Source organism: Fukomys damarensis, unplaced genomic scaffold, assembly GCF_012274545.1.
Source record: "Fukomys damarensis isolate Sample0158 unplaced genomic scaffold, DMR_v1.0_HiC HiC_scaffold_32, whole genome shotgun sequence".
Classification (NCBI taxonomy): domain Eukaryota; kingdom Metazoa; phylum Chordata; class Mammalia; order Rodentia; family Bathyergidae; genus Fukomys; species Fukomys damarensis.
Window position 1 is genome coordinate 32574701 of NW_022900944.1, and position 21416 is coordinate 32596116.

At 42.9% G+C, this 21416-nt stretch overlaps 1 protein-coding gene and 1 non-coding gene across 5 annotated transcripts in view; both read right to left on the minus strand.

Moving 5' to 3' along the window:
• Window positions 1–21416, minus strand: part of Smpd3 (sphingomyelin phosphodiesterase 3) — an 88334-nt gene that overhangs the window by 52808 nt on the left and 14110 nt on the right. The gene's annotated exons all lie outside the window — the stretch shown is intronic.
• On the minus strand, window positions 11108–11214 carry LOC117283954. The gene has a single exon (XR_004515003.1). It is a non-coding gene; the product is annotated as a U6 spliceosomal RNA (small nuclear RNA).

Sequence of the window (21416 nt, forward strand, 5' to 3'; positions counted from 1 at the left end):
TTTTTTTTTTTTTTTTTTTTTCCTAATTTGGGAAGTTTTCTGCCATTATTTTTTTGAGAATGTTTTTATACCATTATGTTGTCTCCTGATTTTTCAGTTATTCTAATTATGCTTAGATCAATCTTCTTTGTGTCATATAGGAGGTGTTAGATACATTTTTCATATTGTCTTGTTGCTTTTAAGATGTTTTTGAGTTGTTGGTCTTTAAGGCATCATTGTCTTCTAGTTTTGAAATTCTGCCCTTACATTGGTCTTTTCTGTTGCCCATACTTTCAATATAATTTTTAATTTACTAGATTCCTCATTGAAACCTTTTTATGTACTCTAGTTGTTTGCTAAACTGGTCATTCATATTTTGTAACATTTTGTTTAGCTCATCTAGCTTATTACTAGTGTCTTCTGAAAGCTCCTTACTTCTATTATCTGTTTAGTTATATTTTCTGTGATCCATTTGAGTACTTCTTTGGTCTGTTTTCTAACCTTTGTTATCCTTTTGAGAAATTCAGGTGCTATTCTGCCCCTTGATGCCCTCTAGATTGGCTTTGGGGGAGTTGGGAATTTTAGGAGTTAGTTGCCTTGTTATTATAACTTGTATCTAGATGCCTCCCCAAAGCCTCATGCACTCATAGGTGAGGCTTTTTGGAGTGGCTGGATATAGGAATATGGATTAAGGGTATGTGATATAGATGAAGTATGGGCATGAATATGGATTAAGGATATGTGATAACTAAATTTGTCCACTGATTGGTTTAGTATAGTTTGGGATGAGGATAATGGGAAGCCCCACCATGAGTGAGTGGCACCAACAAATAGGAGTGTAGCCTTTACGGAATGAAAGGAAAAGCGTAAGAAAGGCTGCTGCTGCTACTTTCTGCCTACCCTGCCATGGATTGTTTCTCCTCTGCTATACTCTCTGCCATACCACCCTGTCTTGGAGCCAGCTGAATATGAACTGAAACCTCTACAAACTGTGAGCTAAAATAAACCTTTCCTTCTTTAACTTTGGGTGTTGGGTGTTTTGTTTCAACAATGAGAAAAGCAAGACACTTGTATTCTCGTGTTTATATTGTTTTCTGTTTCTTTGTTTTGTTTTGTGCTGAGATTTGTGGATGCTTATAGTACAAAGACTTTACTGCTAGTATAGGAATCTTCTTAATTGCTTTTCAGTGAAGTACTTTGGGCATGGATAACTTCAGTCCTTTGCCTCAGTCCCAAGATTCAACCACCTTGGTTAATTTGGGAGGGGAGGGCTCAGTGTAATTAGTACAACAACCAAGTTCATTGGGAATGTACTCTAGTTTGTTAATGTCACAAAGAGGAGTTATGTACCACCTTTAACTCTAGAGAAATCTACAATTTGGTGTAAACATTAAAACAACTCAGGTAGTGACTTACAGCTAATATATACTACATATGACAACTATATCTCCAGTAATGTTAAAAAAGAATTCAAAAGTAATTTTATACAGTTAACGAACTATTGAAAGATTACTAAGGCCAGACATGGTGGTGCATGCCTGTGATTCTAGCACTCAGGAGGTCGAGGCAGGAGAACTGCCATGAGTTTGAGGCCATCCTGGGCGACATAATGAGTTCAAGATCAGCCTGAACTATGCAGTGGGATCTGGCCTAAAAAAGAAAGAAAGAAAGAAAAAGTAATGAAGCTTATGTATTATTATACAATTAAGGATATGGGGATGGGGGAATGCAAAAGGAAAAATTTGAAACAAACTATACAATATGAGAAGGAAGAGAGATAAATGGTACAAGGGATCTTATTGAGGAGTAGAAGGATGCTTATAGAATTAGGTAAAGGTAAAAGAAAACTTCACAAGACATAGAAGATAAAATAAAAAGAGGATGAAAAATGAAATCATATAGGGAGTAAAAAAAAGAGAGAAAAATTAAAAGGGAAAAGAGAAAACAAGAAGTAAGAAAAAGAGATAAGCAAAGAAGGATAAAGGAAAATTCTCCTAACCCCAATAAACCGGTAAAGAAAAGAGGAAAGGAAAGAAGAAAAAGAATAAACTAAATTAAAACTAAACTAAAAACAATACACTCACAAAAAACAAAAGCAAAAACAAACACAAAACAAAAACAAAAAAACCCCACCCTAAAACAAAAAGAAAAATAACAACAACAACAAGAAAAGAAATTCCTCTGTGATTTTGAATGTGTGGTTTTCTTCTAGGATCGACAATTTTATGTCAGTGTCCCTACTCATGCTGGTGGATAAAGAAGGCAGTCAGACACCCACATTCATGCTGGATACAGGCAGCATGCAGTAGGATTAGGGTGAGAGTGCCAATGCAGAGAAATTCAGGCAGAGGCTGACCTCTGGCCATGGGAGCAGGGTCTCTGTCCTTTAGTTTAAATCCCTCAAGACGTCTCTTTCAAGCCTGTCTTTGACTCCTTGACTTCAGCTGTCACTTGTCCAGTCACTGTAGGAAAATAACACTGGGAGCCCTGAGTTGAAGCCATCCTGTGGCTGCTCTGAGTCCTGGGTTCAAATAATCAACCCTTCCCCCAAATGTCATCCAACTAGCAACTCTCTTCAGGTGATATGGCAGGTGCTTGGACTAGAATCACTAACCAGCTATTTCCTGTCAAAGGACTCGGAATCCCATATTCTCCCTGTAGCCTACAGCACCTTCTGGTTCATTCCATCACCTCATTTCTCCCTTAAGATCTCCAGAGTCCTCAGCTTTCACTTTGTCTCTGTAGAGTTGGTCTTTCTTTCCCATGAGCCACAACTGGGAACCAGGGAGAAAATGAAGGTTGTTTCTTCCTTTTTCCAGGTTGTTTTATCTCTTCAATTTTTCTGTAGGTTTTAATTTTTCTGTCAGATCCTTCCTGGTTCCCAGGGATCTACTTCTCTCTCTTTTATTCCAAGTTATTTTCCGATGTCTGGATTCTGAATCTTAGAGAAGCTGAGTTATTGTTCCTTACTACTCTTCCATTTTCCTGGAAATTCCCTTTTTCTTTCTTTATTTATCTGGTACCAGGGCTCAAACTTGGGACCTTGCACTTGTGAGACAGGTGACAACACCACTGAGCTAAATCCCTGGCCCCCCTCTTATTTTTTATCTCAAGACACTGTTGTGCTAAGTTGTTAAACTGCCTTGGCTGGGCTTAAACTTGCAATACTACTGCCTCAAGCTCTAAGAGTGCCAGGATTATGGGGATATACTATCATGCCCAGACTGAAAATTCTCAGCATGCTACAGGAACTTTCCTTTGGGAGTTCAATAAGTGCAAGAGGATAGGCTGATGCTTGGGTGACCTGGGATCTCTTGCTCCATCACCCACTGGCATCCTCTTGTCTTTTAGGTGTGAAGAAAATATCCTCCTCAATGTATAGACAAGGGATAGGAAGGTTGGGATAGGCTTTTTAGTCTGAACATCTAGTGACAGTTACTTCCTAAAACCAGTTACTATGCATCTCCTTGAGCCTCTAGAATTCCCATGCATTACTGCTTCTTATTTATTTATTTATTCATTTATTTTTGAGAGAAGGTCTTGCTATATAGTTCAGGCTGGCCTTGAACTTACTATATAGTCCAGGCTGGCCTCAAACTTGTAGTGATCCTCCTGTTTTAGCCTCCTAAATGCTGGGGTTATAGGAGTGCACTACTGTACTTGGCCACCTTCATCATTTTCTTTTCTTTTCTTTGGTGGTGGGTACTAGGGATCGAATTCAGGACCTTGCGCTTCTGAGGCATGTGTGGTGCCACTGAGCTAAATCCCCGGCCCCTGGCAACCCTCATCTTAATACAATATTTTTCTTCCCTTCACATGGAACATAGAGGGTCAGAGATGACCCTCCTCCCCTACTTCCCCATCTGTGACAGAGCACAGATGCCTCAGGGGCCAGCTTCCCTTTACCCCTTATAGTGATGATGACTATAATGATAATCATAATGAAGCCTGATTCCTAAAATGAGTATAATGACAATAATGACAAAGGCAGCATCAGAGAGTAGAGGAGAGAAGGGAGTTTGGAGCCAAACTGCTGGGGCCCATATCACAGCCCCATCTCTCACTAACTGTGGGAACCTGGAAGTCACTTTCCTGCTTTGTTTCTGGGCTCCCTCATCTGTAAAATGGAAATTATACTAGCTAATAATTGAAATGCATTTAGAAGATGCTCACATGGTCCTTATCTGTTATTAGTATTCTTATTAGTGATAGTATTACTGTTTTTACTGATATTATTACTGTAGGCACCAAGACCTTTTCATGTACATGCAATTTGAATGGTATAGTCCTATGAGAGAAAAGGTTTGATTATTATTGTTTCACTTTGCAGATGAGAAATCTGAGGCTCAGAGAGGTTGAGAAACTTGTACAAATACACTCAGCTTGATGCAGAGCCTTTATGTTCCTCCACTTGGCCACCTTGCCAAGACTCGTTACTTAGAATTAAAAGGATTGCTTCACCATTACCTGACAGTCCTATTATCCCTGCCCAGCAGGGAGGGAGGTTTTATTGCCTCTACTTAATGCATGGCCAATAAGGGCCAGCGAATTAAGTGGCTCCAAGATGGGCTTGCCTCCTCCAGCTAAGCAGCTTTTGAGCCAGCTGATCAGAACTACTCTTCAGAATCACAATTTAACCATCCATTGTTCTGTACATAGAGCAACTGCCCCTTAGGCCACCCCACTTGGTGCTGTCACAGTGATTAATAAGATATTCTGTGTTCACCTGAAGCCTCTCAGTCAAGGCTTCACAGTGCTTTGCAAGTATTAATTATTCATGGCAGTGACTCAGCTGGGTTGGGGCCCTGGGATATGTCTTCAGCTAGTGTAGAAAGAGACCAAATCACCCCCTCAGTGAGCCATGGCCTTCAGCCCAGCCAGGACCAGTGGGCATTCCTCATCCCTGGAGTTAGGCCAAAATCATTTGCAGGGAGACTTCCCCTCTTGTCCTTCCAGATTTACAATATCCAGCACTCAGAAGTCATTTCCTATCTGAGGCAGGTCTATGCCAACAGCTCTGTGCTTGGGCCCAATCTGGTGCCCACTTTCTGGCCACATTGGGGCCGATGTAGCTCCTGACCTCTGCCCAACAGCATTTTAAGGCCTACTGCATCTGCACACAGGGTCCTCTAGAGTCAGAATTGTCCCTGCAACACCATCAGCACCACGCCCATCCTCCCCTCATCTGCTTCACCCCCATTCTCAACTCTGCCCTCACCCATCTGCTGCTCATTTTCTGTGATAGCTTGGGGCTTACAGAAAGGTGGGCAGATACTAAGTAACTCAAGGCAAAGAGCTTGGGCCTCCTCCCAAAAACAGGGGGAACCATAAAAGAGAGGAATGTGGTCATAGGTATGCTTTGGCATGACAATGCTGGATGATTTTTTTTTTAATTAATTTTTTTTCCTGCAGATGATATTCTTGTGGGGTGAGGGACGGGGATCTCAGAGGCAGTGCAGTCAAGAAGGGGCATGACCGGGAGCTAGAGGGACAGGGTTGGGCTTCCAGCTTAGTTGTAGCAATGTAGTAGAGTGGGGAGAGAAAGGATTTGGCTGACATTTTAAGAGGAGACTGACAAGATGTGGTGACTGCCTGGGGGTGGGATGAGGAAGGAGGGGCCTTGCTCAGAGCTCAGATAGATCCACCCTGTTGGGCATTTCTGCCCTCTGTGCCAGATACTAGGATTAGTAAAGGAGTGACTGACTTGGCAGTATAAATTCATGCTGGCTGTCCCTGCTTCCCTGGAGAATCCATGTCAGGTAAAACAACAAAGTTCAAACATTTTCCCCTCAATTCTACCACTTTCCAGGCACATCCTGTCTGATTTTGTCAGGGAATAAGCCTGATAGCTCAGCCTCAATTCTTGAGCCAGTAATATTCTAGGCTACCCCTGAATCGACCCACCTTGAATCTAAGGAGGTGGGCATTTGTTTTCCCCATAGTTGATTGATGAAAGGAAGGCTCAGGGGCTAAGGGGCCTCTCTAGGACAGGCTTACTATGAAAGATGTCCACACCTCATTTCTCCAAACATGTGAATATACTTTATATGGCAAAAGGAACTTTGCTGATATGATTAAGAATCTTGAGATGGGCCTGGATTATCCCAGGAGGGTCCAGTGTAATTTCAAATGTCCTTATAAGAAGAATGGCAATAGTGGGAGAAGAGGATGATGAAAAAGCAGAAGTTGAAGTGATATGTTGTGAAGATGGAGGAAGGAACCGTGAGCCAAGAAATACAGGCAGCCTCTAGAAGTTTGAAAAGGCAAGGGAATTAATTCTCCCTTAGAGTTTCCAGAAAGAATGCAATCCTGCTGACATTTTGATTTTAGGTCATTGAAATTGATTTTGGATTTCTGACCTCCAAAATGGTAAGATAATAAATTCCCCAGCAATCATAGAAGAAATCCTCAGTAGGAGGTAGAATTCATTCCAGTTTAGGGAAGAGGTTTGTTTTGATTTTACAGAGGTCCTCACAGAATCAGAGTCCTCTCTTTGACCAGCACCGATGAAGCAATAGATGTTGGTCCTGCTCCTTGTTTGAGCTGGGTCTGGTACTTGGGCAGGACAGAGGGATGTATGTCCCACCCCCCAAGCAAAAGAAGCTGGAAGAATGTTCAGGAGGCAGAGGATTGGAAAGGGCTCAGAGGAGGAAAACAACATTTCCTGTTGTCAAAAAGTAGGGCCCAGCTGCTCAAGGGCCCTGGTCAGGGGAGAACTGTAGGGAGGAAGTCCACCTCCCACTCAGATTCTGTTGTAGTTTGATGATGCTGAAGGTTTGGGGAGGAAAGAAGGGAAATTTCTCCGTGGCCAAGGATCTGAGCTGCTGCACATTGCTTCCTATGCTGTCACCTTATTTTAACCTCCAGGAGAGAGGGAGGGTGAATTGGGCTGCCACAGTCTGGCTGGGTGGCAGTGATTCCCTCCTTAAAGAGAGGGTTAAAGCAAAGAGCTTTCAGCTTAAAACTTCGGAGTATCCTTGAAAAGGCCCAATATTTTTAATCACTGTACATATATAGGGCCCTACCTTGGTTTAAAGGATGTTAGTCAGAATTATTAACATTCACACCATACTCAGGGGGGTTTAAAGTCATTTTCAAAGTTATTTGCTCTTTAACCATTACAACCTATAAGCAGGTTCTGGTATTACCTCAATTTACAGTTGAGGAGACAGAGGCTTAGTAAGGTAAAATGATTGGTTTAAATTAGTTTGGGGGCCAGATCTTCGATCCAGTTTTGTTTTGTTTTTCCTCATCAGCGCTATTATGGCACAGAAAAGATTTCAGAGTTCACGGCTTCTTCTTCATTTTGTGATCTGGTTCCACGAGGCTCAAGATTTTTTCTGGGAGTTACTAGCAAACTGTGTTAGGCCTTTCTTCCTCAGGGTCTTACCCTTCTACCCTAGACCTCTGCTTCAGTCTTAGACAAGGGTTCTTGGGCTGCCCCATTGTTTACCCACCAACAGCTATTTCCTAAGCTTGGCACTGAGCACAGAGGAAAGACTGTCCTAGGGACCGGCATAGGTGAAGGTAGTCATGGAGGCTAATGTGGTGGCTCTGGAGCCCAGCAGTAGCTGAGGGCGCTCAAGGAGCTGTTGCGGGGGTGGTTGTTGCCACCCAGCAGAGCAGGGCTGGCAAGAGGGAAAACCTAGAGACCTCAGTTAGGGGTAGAAGCCTACACTGAGGGTGGGCAGGCCCAAGGTGACCAGGGGTTAGTCTGGAAGAGCCTCCTGCTCAGTACAGTGGCTCCCTGTACAAAGCCAGAGGAACCAGTTGTGCATTTTCTGGGGGTCGCTGTTCTCTCTAGTTCTTTCTGCTTTGTTGGAGAAAAGAGAAGCAGAGCTCTGGCTGAGTCCTTCAGACTTCTGTGGGTGATACTAGGCCAGCATTAAAGGAAGCATAGCAGACTGGTATCCAGAGCCAGGGGTGACTATAGCCCTCCTGTTCCTGGCCATTGGCTGTTGGGATGACAGTTTCTCTTGGTTCTTCTCTTCAGCCAGGAGTACTGCCATGGTCCTTATATCCTGTGCACATATGGTGGGAGGTAACTATTCTAAAGACACTGTCTCGTGGCTTTGAATCCACTCCCAAAATCATGAAACCTCACCTTCTGCTTGTTTCACTCAATGGTGATGTGGGGGTCATAGGAGAGTACACATCACAGAACTCATGACTCCTGAGAACCATCTGAAGAGTTTTGTTGTGTGCCAGGGGCATGTGGCATTGTTGTCAAGTCAAGCTGGGCTTGATTCCACAGCGACCTGGGTAAAGTAACTTCACTTCTAAATCCCAACACTCTCATCTGTAAGACAGAGGTCATCCCAGTGGCTGCATCATTAGCAGCTGAGAGGAGAAAAGAGAAAATCCATATAGACTGTTTCAGCATTGTGCCAGATACCAGAATATGCAATAGATGCTGTGGTATTCCAAAAATTTTCTGTGATGACTGCTATAAACTAGAAGTGTATTCATAAGGAAATGCTCCCTAATAAAAAGTGCCTGAACTTCTCCGGGCCTTCGCTGATGAGATGGCGCCTGTGAGAGGAGGCTGACAGCACCCACCACTTATCGGACAGGTGGGTTTACACAGGCTAGAATCAGAATCTCTGGATTCACGCCTTTGGTTGTCAATTCTCAGTACATGAGAAATAAAAATGAACCTCCTGGATGTCTCTGGAGGTGCACTACAGCCAAGTCTGAATGAGTGAAGAAGGGTCTCTCTCTCCTGTTCAAAAGAAATAGATTGCTAGGGTTGAAATGAAGCAGACAAGAGCCCTATATGCCAAGTGGGTCTCCTCCAGCCTGATGGTTCCAAGATTCCATACCAAGTGCCTATAGATGGGTTTAGCACGAGGGAGAGAAGAAGCCTAGTTTCTTCATCTCTTGAGGACCCATTGGCTTGTGTGGTGTAGAAGGTACAGGAGGTAAACTCTACTGGATGCCATGAAGGCAAGGAGAGATCCCTAAGGAACCAGAGTTGTTCCATTGGCCCAACTGGAGCAGATCCAAGATAGAAAAAAGAGCAGGGCGTGGTGGCGCAGGCCTGTAATCCCAGCACTCAGGAGGCTGAGGCAGGAGGATTGCTGTGAGTTCAAGACCACCCTGGGCAACATAGTGAGTTCCAGGTCAGTCGTACTACCTAGTGAGACCCTGTCTCAAAAAACCAAAAAAAAAAAAAAAAAAAAAAAAAAAAAAAAAAAAAAAAAAAAAAAAAAAAAAAAAAAAAGATTGAAAAAAAGAATAGAATCCAAGGGGAGTGTGAGGACAGATGCAGGAAGGTATAAGAGGCAGGGAAAGCATCAAAACCAACGCTATGCTCTTTGGATTTGTTAGCACTACAAGTTGGGGATGAGTAAGCCATCAGCTGAGGGGCTGATTGAATATTCAACAAGCTATCTGGCCTAGGGCCGTCCAGGCTGGGGCTGGGTGGTGGGAATGTGGAGAAGAAATAGTACCACTAAGAGAGAGAAAGAAAGGTAAGCCAACCAGAAGGGATGACGCAATGGGTTTGCTAGCCTTCCTCCTGTGCCCTCTGCTGAAGGAAGTCAGTAATGTGTATTCCTGTGGTCAGTGATGTAATGCCCACACAAGACACAGCATGCTATGTGAAGGGGGCCCAGGGGTACTGAGTCAGTGAGTTTGACCAGAAAGAAGCAGGGATCTCTGGTGCTGACTGTGGACCATGTTTTCCTAGAGGAAAATAAACTTCATACTTAAGATGAAACAAAGGGGGCAGCCCACTTTCTGGCCCTGCTTCTGTCTCTCTTAGACAGAATAGACAGAAGCTTTCTTTCTCTCAACAAATTTTTCCTACTCTTAACCTCGGTTGTTCCTGGAATTAATTCTTTGATTTTAGAGAACATGAACTCATGTTTCAGATGTCTAGCAGGGTTGGGAGTTACATCTCCCCCCTATATCATTCTGGAGGTCTTCCACCAAGATTACTGGTTAGAGATTAGGAACTCCATATCTGAACCTCATGCTCCTTTGGAATGTATTAAGGAACAATTTAGTATTTCTCTACATCTGCGTATGCTGTGCCTACCCCTGAAAGCCAGGCACATAGAGGCAAGAGCTATGATGCAATCTCACAATTAGAATTATACTGTAAGAGAGAAAAAATGGTCAAAATCATCTTATGTTGAGATTTTCTTTACATTAAGAAGTACTTCTTGGGCTGGGGATTTGGCTCAGTGGTTTTGCCGCCTGCCTTGCAAGCACAAGGACTGAGTTCAATCACCGGTACCAAAAAACAAAAACAAAAACAAAAACAAAAACATTCAGTACCTCTAAGCCTAAGGCTACACCTCACTCTTTAGAACCTGAAAATAAATTTTCCATGAAAACTTTAAGCCTTGACCACCAGGTGCTGAGGGTGGAGTTTCTAGGCCAGCCATAATTAAAACCTCCATGAGGCTGTATCCATCCTTAGCTAAGTTGTTCAGGCCCCTCAAACACAATATCCCTTGCAGGAAGTAAATGGCAAATATGGGAATATCTGTGTGCATGTGTCTTTTTCTCTCAGTGATCTAAGACAGATTAAATGAGACCTAAGAAAGTTTTCAGATGACCCTCATATGTACATTGAGGTCATTAGAGGACTTATGGACTAGATTAGAAAGATGTAATGTTTCAAACATTGAATTCTAATGAGAGACAAGTAGTATTACAAGCTGCTACTATATAGAGAGACAAAAACTATCTTAATTTTGTAAACTCAAAAGACAGGGAAACAACTGGTTCCTACTGGAACACAAGCAGCTCTGAATCAAAACTTCCATTAGCCTGCCAATCAGATAGGAGATTAAATAGAAGACATTTTCAGGCATATGTTCTTGAAGGTCTAAGAAACATGAGAACTAAGCCCTTCAGTTATTTTCTTTTTCTTTTAAATCTTGAGTTTATTGGTATTTTTTAAGTATACAGTACAGTTACATTCATCATTTGGGATCTTGAACCTCTCTCTCTATATATATTTTTTGTTTTGTTTTGTTTTTTGAGACAGGGTCTCACTATGTAGCTGAGGCTGACCTGGAATTCACTGTGCAGCTCAGGCTGGTCTCGAATTCACAGTGATCCTCCTGGCTCAGCCTCCTGAGTGCTGGGATTACAGGTGTGCGCCACGACGCCTGGTAATATGGAAGGCTTGGCAAATTTGCGTATCACCCTTGTGCAGGGGCCATGCTAATCTTCTCTGTATCATTCCAATTTTAGTATATGTGCTGCCGAAGTGAGCACTCTTATACCTTTACATGACAGATCTTGGTTCTCATTTTTTCTCCATACCCCTGCCCTCCCTTCCTCTCTCCCCCTCCCTCTTCAGTTATTTTATTTTATTGTTTTTACTAATTCTTTTTTTTTTTTTTTTTTTTTTTTTTTTTTTTTGGTACTGGGGATTGAACTTGGGTCCTTGGCACTTTCAAGGCAGGCAGCGGAACTGCTGAGCTAAATCCCCAGCCCTCCTTCAGTTATTTTAAATTGTCAACTATTTATCAGAAAAAGATGAGGACATCCCCATATCCTGATTTGATAAAAAGAAAATACTATAGTTTTTTCCAAGTCACAGTCTTGCAATATGTAGATAGTATAGTATTATGTGCCCCCTCAGAAATGCTTTGTAGCCAAGACACCTATTCTTCGCTAAATTTTCTAATAGACAGGGGTTATAATATTTCTAAATCTAAGGCACAACTTTGCAGTCTTGAGGTAAAATATTTAGGCCTTATTACATCTAGAGGAACTCAAAGATTGGGGGAACAAAGAATTAAATCAATTCTTTCCTTTCCATAGCCCAAGATTCTAAAACAGCTAAGTAGATTCCTAGAAATTACAAGCTTTTGTTGTCTTTAGATGGCAGGATATAGTGAGATTGTGTGACCCCCTATTAGCTTAGAGAAACCCAAAAGACAGCCATATTTTAACCTGGGAACCTTTTTTCCAGACTGCATTTCATAAGCACAAATAAGCACTTGCAAGTGCCTGCCTACAGGACATCATTTCAGTTTGTATGTTAATAAAAGGTGAGACATGGCTTTGGGAGTGTTTGTACAAGATCAAGGACCTGCTCAATAGCCTGTAGGGTATTTAAATCATAAATTAGCTATTATAGATTCAGAGTAATTCATTAAAAGGGTAAGTCCTAAACAATATAGTTAGAACACTTTTTCTTTTTCAAGAGGCTAAAAGTAGCCATTCAGGTTCTTTGATTATTGGTTTTATTTTCTGCTTGGCAATGCAATTGGAGTCATTCATAGCTTTGGTCTTTAGAGATGTTTTGCTAAGGATTGAAGATCTACCATAAAAAAGCTCCTGATCTTAAATGTCTTTCTACACCTGAGATGGCTAAGATTTAGTTCTTGTGCCATACTTAAAGGCACTCTTCTGTCCCTTCTCCACTGCCATGGCCCTGAGAAATAACACAGTTCTCAACAGTATTTAATTCAAGGCACTTTCCTCCTCTTTGGCTGCTGGATTTCAAGACAAAGCTTCCAGATTGGTTGTCAAACTCCACGCCGTTGTACAAATGGAACCAATGTGCTAGATTTCTTTCACTGAGATCCACCAGATTGACCTTGTAAACAGCTCATAACTGCTAAACTATACAATATGACTTCTATGTTGGATTCTGAAGTCCCCTGGACCTTTTCCTTATTCTCTAAGGGAGGCTGTTACTAGTTCCTCCCAGTGGAAACCCTTGTTGGCTATATTCATAGCAATCCTACTGACCTTATAATTTGGTCAATGTATTTTTTTTTTTTTTTTTTTTTTTTTTTGGTACCGGGGATCAAATTCAGGACCTTGTGCTCATGAGGTATGCACAGTGCAAATGAGCCAAACCCCCACCACCACCCCAGCCCATGTATTCTTAACTGTTTCTTTAGTTTTGTCTCCTCCAGACTTAAACCTATATGGCTACCCAAGACGACAATGCCTGGCACCTATCATAGACTCTGACTGCTGATCACAACTACAACCCCCTTTAGCTGAAGTAGCTAGAATGGACTTCACCCTTAGTCCCCTCACAGCAGTTAGGGGTACTTCTTCAGAGGGGGGAATATTATAGATGGGTAACTTAACCAGATTATCTTGTAGGAAGTTAGACATGGTCAGCTCAGGAGGAGCCAACATGGAGGACAATCAAGATACATTCACTGAAGGCCGGAAATGTAAAAGAAGAGAAACTACTACACCCTGTGCTTCCCTTGGGGATAAAAAGCAGTGGTTGATATTCTAAATAGGTATCAATTACCTGAGTGGGGGGCCAAGGTCTTAACCCAGTCTTTCCAGAAAATATCCCTGACCCCCACTCTTACTGAAAATTCTTGTGTGCTTGCTACAAGACTTGCTCCCCCATTTGACCCCCCACTTAATCAATTACCTGATGACAGTGCTTGTAACCTTATTGGTTGGTCATGGTTTTGCCCTACTTCATATCCACCTTGTAATTTTCCACCTGCTCTTCTAGTTTTGTTCCACTTTGTACCTGCCTCACCACATGGCTTTACTGTATAAAACATATTTGAGAAGTGGGTTGGATGGGCAACCCACTTTCCAGTCCCCCTGTCTCTCTTAGAAGCTTTCTTTCTCTCAATAAAATTTTCCTACTCTTAAAAAAAGATGAAATGAAGGTAAAAATATAATAGAGGCTCCATTTTAGACCACCTTACCTATTGCAGCATTAATAATCCTATTCCACTTTTGCAAAATGCATAACATAGTTCTAAGTAGGATCTTTACATGATGAGGCATCTAGTCAAGGCATTTGCTGAACAACTACTAAGGTTTGATATAGAACCAGGCCACATGGATGTCAGACACAAGTGCACCCACAGAAGAATGAGAATTGATTTGATAACCTCATTTGATCTTTGACAACCCCATTCATTATGTTATTATTGGGACTGGACACAAAGAAGAACAAGGAAAGAGTGATGTGCCAGCTGACCAGGTCACAGTGACAACCACTTACTAATCATACCAAGAAGCTCCCCTGTGTCTCCCCATGGCAGCCTGAAGCTGACCCTGGTAGGTCTAGCAGCTCATCTCCCTGAGTGTAAGTGACTCACTGATGGAAGTTGCCAGCAGTAACTACTGAATATTTGAGAGAGATATGATTCAAAAAGCTGTGAAACAATGAAAAACTCTTCACAATTGATTTAAAATCAATATGTGAGGAAATAGCACCCAAAATAGAAATATCCCTATGAGGCCAAAGGACAGATCTCCATTCCTCATTGCTGTTTCTGTCATGATCCTCATTTTCCAACCACAACCATGTGCACATACTTAAATCTCTCATATAGATTCAGTTTTGACCCTGGACTGTTTATCAATTATAAGAGCAATAACTACATTTTTGGACTGCCTCTTTCTGTCAAATACTTTAAATTTCCTTATTAAATCCCTCCTCTGTCAATCCAACTGGGATGGATATGATAATTCTTACTTTACAGATGAAGAGCATTCTAAGTTCACTCAGCAGTTCCATTCAGAAATTTAAGCTCAAGTCTGTCTGATTACAAAGAAGATGGTTCTCCTTTCCAGTATGGTCAAACTTGCAGATGCTAGGGAAAAGCTGGGAGGAATAGTGAAAATATTTAGTGAAAGAATCAGAACCCTAAAGTATCTTGAGGCCCTGGGTAGTACTGTCCAATAGAACTATCTGCAATGATGGAAATGTTCTGTATCTGCACCTATGTCCAATGGTGTCCACTAGCTACACACGTCTATTGGGCACTTTAAGTATGGGTAGTCTGACTGAAAGCTGAATTTTTAATTTAATTTAAATAGCTGCCTGTTGCTACTGGATAGCACAATCCTAGAGCTATAGGCAGCAGTCAACAGGATAATTTGGGGTTGGGGGATATGTAATATTTTTCATTTGGGTCACAAGAGGGGAAGGGAACTGAAAATGACAGGGGGGGTGTTGATGCACTGTGAGCAGTCACCTCCAAATGTGGGAGCTGAGACATTAAATCAGAGAAAGGAAGGAGGGAGTGGGTAGGACAGAGGAGAGAGGAGGGGCTTGGAGAGTGGGGGCAGGTACAAGATGGGTTCACCTGAGGATCTAGTTCCTTTTTCAAGACCCAAATGCAAAGGAAAGATGAGGCATCAGGGGAACCCCAGGACAGCTAATGTGTCTGCTCCAAAGGGAGTCACCTTTCCGTCCTGTCAGGGACCCTAGATTTCCTGTGAGCATGTGTCCTTGCATCCCTTTTTTTTTTTTTTTGCTCGCTTTGGAGCATCTGAGTAGCAGTCTCATCCTAGAAGCAGAGAAATAAACATCACCGTGGAGACAAATTCACTTGACTCCACTTACAGTGGCTAATGACCCAAGATTTTCCAGCTTGAAAGGCCTTTTGCTTCTGTGAGCAGTGCCTGAGAAAATTTGGCCATGGAAAAAAGATATTAGGAGGCAGAGGGCAATAAACTGTGGATGATCAGAAAGACTAGGACAAATGTATGACAGGTATGTCAGAGGCAACATTTCCAAAAGAAGAGCCACTCAGCCTGCCTCAAACAGCCACTCAGGCTCTGGTTTGAAAATTGAATGTGTTCCTCCCCCAGCTCCAACCCACCCTGCAGGTTTGTGGGGAGTAAATGCAGCAGCAGAAAGGCCTAGCTAGCTTGCTCAAGAGGGTACTTCTTACTTTGACTTTGAAAGGAACACAGGGATAATCCTTTTGTCCTCAGACTGTCTTGTGCCTGGACTTCAAAGGTCAGAGGTTGAAAGCAGAACTAGTCACATGGAGAAAGGGGCTTCCCATGAGGTCATGCTGGGAAGTGGACATCAACCCCTTCCTTTCTGTTTGATTACAGAATGGAGAGAAAGGGTAAACTTGAGAGGGTTTCCAGAGGCAATACCTCAGTTCCCCATGTCAGAACCCTCCATCTGTGTCTGGCCTTGGATTAGGGCTAGAGAGGATCACATTTGGTTCCTGGCCTGGAAGAGTGAGGCAGACCTGTACACAGATGGGCATCCCAAGGAGGTGTGTGCAGAGACCCCTTTAGATTCTGGGTTCTAAGAACTATAATGGTATCAGAAATCCCAGCAGACAATGGTGACTATGCCCAGCATAGGCCATTCTGGCCAACCCAAGAGAATCTCAGTGATATAACCAAAACTTGCTGCCCTGTGGAGAATGATGGCTCTCTGACGGCTGTGCAGTGTGTCATAGACAGGACAGACTGGGTAAGGATTTAAGTCACTGCAGAGTTTTAGATGTAGAATTGATCCCTGCCCACAAGGTAATGGGCATGGAAATGCCAGAGCTAGATTGACAGTGGCCTAGGCTACAGTACGGTCAAAGCCAAGGGCTTCTAGCTGCCTTGCTAGATTTAGTGGAATCTATTCCAGTCAGGCTACCTGCCAGCTCCTGCAAAGCTCAGTGTAAGGCTGCACGAGGGCTGCTTAGGACTATGTGCTTGAGCAAGGTTGTTCTGAAAAATTCGGCAAGCCTGCATGACCAGTGACCAGGATACTCTGTCTTGGAACCTTGGTGCTGAGCTGTATATTCTGATAGGAATCTGGGTAGGTTTGGGGACACTGGGTCTCAAGGCTCCATACCGATTCCAGGAGAACATTTGTTTCTTCTCTCAGCAGGAGCTTGGGAGCACAAGTGGTGGCCATCACAGGCCCTTCCTCCCTGGCCTGCAGGACAGTACGTAGCCTGGCTGGGAAGGAATGAGGTTGTGCGGCCCGGAGCTAATGCTGACCTGGTTGAGTTGTCCTTGTCAGTGATGAGACTCCAAGAGACCTTTGGACTGTACCCTTCCTTGTATGCTTCTTTCCTGAACGAAGATGTTGAAGACCATGTGATCAAGAAGTAGGTCCTATCTTAGGACAGAGAAGTGAAGTCTGGGTCTGCAGTGAGGAAAGGATCTTAAAGTGGGGCCAAGCTTCCAGTTAAAGTACAAAGGAGGTCAGCTTTGACCTGACAGCAGCAGAAGCTGCCCTGCTCCCAAGCCCCTGCCTCCAACATATACTCACCCTCCACCCCCACTACGGTTTGAATATCTCTATCAAAACTCATAGTGAAATTTAATCCTCATTGTATAGTATTAAGAGGGTGCCTGGTGTCTGAATGTCAGACCTTTAGGAGATCATTAAGGTTAAATGGGGCCATTAATGTGGAGCCTTATGGGAGGGTGATTTTATCAGAGGAGGGGGGACCTAAGCCAGGGTGATCTGTCTTACCAAGTGATGCCTTGCACTACCAAAGGATTCTGCAGAAAGTTCCACCAGCATGAAGGGCTTCACCAAAGGAGACCATCAGATCTTGAACTTCCCAGCCTTCAACCATGAGCTATAAATTACTCAGCCTGTGACCTTTCGTTACAGTAACAGAAAAGGGACTAAGACAACTCTCAACCTCTCTTCCTCTGCAGTCCACTCCAATTGCAACATTCCCCCCTCTAGTAATGCATAGGAACATCTGGTAGAGATAGCAAGTAGAACTCTGCAGAGCCCACCATGGTGTCCCTCTGCAAATATTTGGAGCAGATACTTTCTACTGCTTCCCCAGTTATGCTTTTGATTGACTACAATGCCAGGGCCATGGGTTGTGATTTTGTGGTGAGAATCAATTTCATAGATATCAATAAACTAAGAGGAAGATTAATTCAAACTCTGAAGCTGAGCACGACAGCTATTTTGGGTCAAGTCCACATTTCATTCCTGAATGGACTCCGGCTTGCCTATCCTTCCCCTGCTCCGGCTCCTCAGCCTGCATCCTGAGTTCAGCTCATTGAGTTTGGCTACATGCCTGTGAAGAAGCACCAGGCTAATTTCCAATCTTGAAGGCCTTTCATTTACCACCTTGCTGTTCATTGAAAAAACAACATGGAAGAGGATCTGGAAACACATCATGCAGAATCATGTTGTTCTCATAGTAACAATTTCTGATTGGCCTCCCTTTCAATCTGGGTCCATGTGCATAATGGCTGGACCAGGACACCCTCTTTATGGTCTATTTATTCAATTAATGTTGGATGTGTCTCCATGTGGCCTTTGAGTCTTCGAGAGCAGCATTTCCAGTGGCTGCAGAATGTTGTGTCAAGTGGATAGACATGCATTAATTAATCATTGCCTTCTGAGCACATTATTGCTGGAAGCCAGGTCATCTGACCCGATTCTGGCTCATAGTGCACATTTGCCAGTCCCAGTGCAGGGAAGTACTAAAGTAGGGGCAGGATTCAGATGCATTCATTTATGAAACATTTATTAGCTGTCAGCTAAAGGCAAGTCACCATACCAGGGAGACAATGACGTTTGAGGGAGGAAGAAAATGTGGCCCTAGGTACCCAGTTGCTTGAGGAAGGAACCAAGGAGCCAAGCCCTTCCAGATCCCACATAGAGAAGGGGGTTATTAGGTTGCTGACTCCCAGGGACGTTATGATAGGACTAGCTCCCTGAAAATAAGCTCTCAAGAAATTGGGTCTTGTCTTTTATACATTAATGCATCCCCATTTGTTTGTTACTGATGAGAAAGCAATAAAGTTTAGGACTAATTTACTTTAAAAATGAATAAGCAAAGATTATAAGAACTTTTCCTGTAATTGAATTAACTGCAGTCAAAATTAATGTCCTCTGATGTTTCTTGAGCGAGAGGGTAAGTGTTGTGGAGCTGGAGATGTCCTGCTGGGAAATGTACGAAACCTAGTGGATTTTCCAACATGGACTCTCAGTTATCACATGCTTGGGCCAGGAGCAGGGAGACTGTAAACCACTGTTTGATGTGAGAATAATAACTGCTGTTTACTGAGTTCCTGCTGCAAGACAGACATGGTACCAGGCCCTTTACTTCAGAAACATGATTTTTGTTTCAACAATCTTTTATGGTAGGTAATACTTTTTTTTTCCATTTTTAAGTGGAGGCTGTGAATTAGAAAAGTTAAGTGACTTACTAGAGGTTACTTAGCAACATTTCTTCTCCAAGACCAGATTGCTGCATACCATTTCATGAAACCATTTTCCAAAAGAAAATGGTCTTAAGTGCATTTGCCTTTCAAAATAAAATGGTAACTGGACAGCAATCCAGATGTAGGAAAAGAAGAAAAATTATAGGTAATAATTTTAGAAAGCTCTCAAAGTAATTTACTTTCCAATGGGAGTATGTACTTGGAGCTGAAATTTATAAGAATACATGTTTAGAATCAGTACTTAAGTTTATTTTTGCCCTTTTCAAAAGAGACTGTACCTTATAGTTATAAAAGCCTTTAAATTAACATACCACATCAGTGGACTAAAAACCAATTTCATTCTCATTTTGCTGGTAGTTTGAAAACTTTAGGGTATTTACAGGCCATTCTGCCCTGAGAAGACAGGAGGCCTGACCGGAAACTACTGACCAGCAGATCTCAGTGGTGAGATGGATTCTGTCTCTTGAACTGGCAAGCTGGTTATGTGTGGTGGGAAGAAGAAAATTTAAGTCCAGGGTGAAAATTGCAAGTGCCAGGGAAGCCTGGGTCTGGCTTTTAAAACTCAACATCATTGCTTTTCTTAATTACTGCAATAACCATAGTTCATAATCCCATAAGTCAGAGTTAGGGAGGGAGAGGGAGAGGGAGGGAGGGAGAGGGAGAGAGCGAGCTTTATTTTTGGATGGCATAGCGTGGGCGATGATTTATTCTGATTTATTCATGGGAACTTTCTTCTACACCTGACTGGGGATGCCTAACTGCTCTCATCACCACCCCCGGGGGCATCCCTGCTTTGCACTCAATCCCTTCGCCCTGACATCAGGCATCAGAGGGAGTGCAGGCATGTCCACCACCCCTACCCCACGTTTGTGGGGCAGAGTCCTGTGTACAGGCTGTTGTACATCCTTGAAGTTCTGTGATAAGTTTGGGGTTAGAGATGACTTCAGGAGTTCTTAACATACAGAGAGAGCTGTCCCTGTACAAGAGAGGATGAGGTCACCAGAGGCATGGACAGACAGGAAAGCAAGGGGGTATATCTTGTCTTGGAACAATCATGTTCAAGCTGCCAGTAGAGAACACAAGGTAGGAATGCACAGCAAGAGGTGTGGAGGCTGAGTTAGGAGAATGCAGGGCCCAGGACAAACATTGCTTCAAGCAGGAAGTGACCCAAGAGGGCCAGGAGGTGCCAAGAAACCCAGGCCATACACAGCCTGCTGAAATTACTGTCTGCTGACCCCCATTATGTTTTACCCAATCTTCTATGAATAAATATTATTTCAGATTTTGGAAATTATAAACTCTATACTACAAGGATGAGTCTTCTCTTTTTTTAAGTTCTTTTTTTGGGGGGTGGGGGGGTGCCAGGAATCAAACTCCGGCCCTTGTGCTTGTAAGGCAGGCGGCAGCACCACTGAGCTAAATCCCCGGCCCGATTCAATCTTCATTATATTACTCCCTTCTATTTTTATATGTTTTGGCTACTTGATGTCAGGTTCTGGGAGTAGTATGTAAATTTATGCACACAACTATCCTTTGGCCAGCTTCTTGAATTTCTTCTAACAGATTTTCCCTTGTGTATTTTGATGCTAAAGTACTGAGTGTACAAATGTTCAGAACAGTTATGCTTTCACAATTGCTCCTATGAATATAAAATTACTCTTTTTTTTCCTGCTTGATGCTGCTTATTGCCTTAAATTGTGCTTTGTCTGATATAGCCACTCACGCTTTTCTTTTGTTTGCATTTACCTGGTATAGCTTTGCCTACCCTGAAGCTGTTTTATTTTAGGTGAGTCTCTTGTATTAATTTAATCTGGGAACCTTTGTCTTCCATCAAGGGAATATTAAATGCTTACATTTATTGTCATAACCATTCTGGGTGGCCTCTTGCCATTGTGTTTTGTTTTCTGCATTTCCTTTCTTTCTGACTTTTGAGCCATCACAGACAATTTCTTCTTTTCTGCAACGATCTGGAAGGGAGACATCTTGTTTCTCACTCCACTGATCTACCTTCTCTTGCCCTCCAATGAATGTTTTAATTTCTCTCTGCATTTGGTTCCTAAGCAGCTATGCTTATCTCAGCCTGACCTTCTCAACTCCTTTGATGGAGACTGTAGCCTCTGTTGAATGGCTTTAAAGGCCTTCTGTTGATTTTTCTTTGTTTGCTAACTGCCAGAGCAGAGCGGGAGTCCTGTGAGCCTGGAGCAGGAGAGAGGCAAGCCACTCCTAGGAGGTGCCCAGTACTTCCTGGGAGATAAGGGACCATCCAGACCCTAACCAGAGGATGTGTATGTTTGGTACAATGTGGTGGTGGTAGTAGGGAGTCGGGCTCTGTTCACCCTTGCTTGATAAAGCCAGCCTGAGCAGATCTGATCCTAGCTGGGAGGGATGAGCTCTTTGTAGAGAGAGGGCTCCAGGTCTAGGGTGAGGGTCAGGGAGACCTGAGGTGGCTGAGCCTAGGAAGTAGTACAGGGCATATTAGTCTCGTGTGAAATTTCCTGGGTACACAAATTATTTTAAAA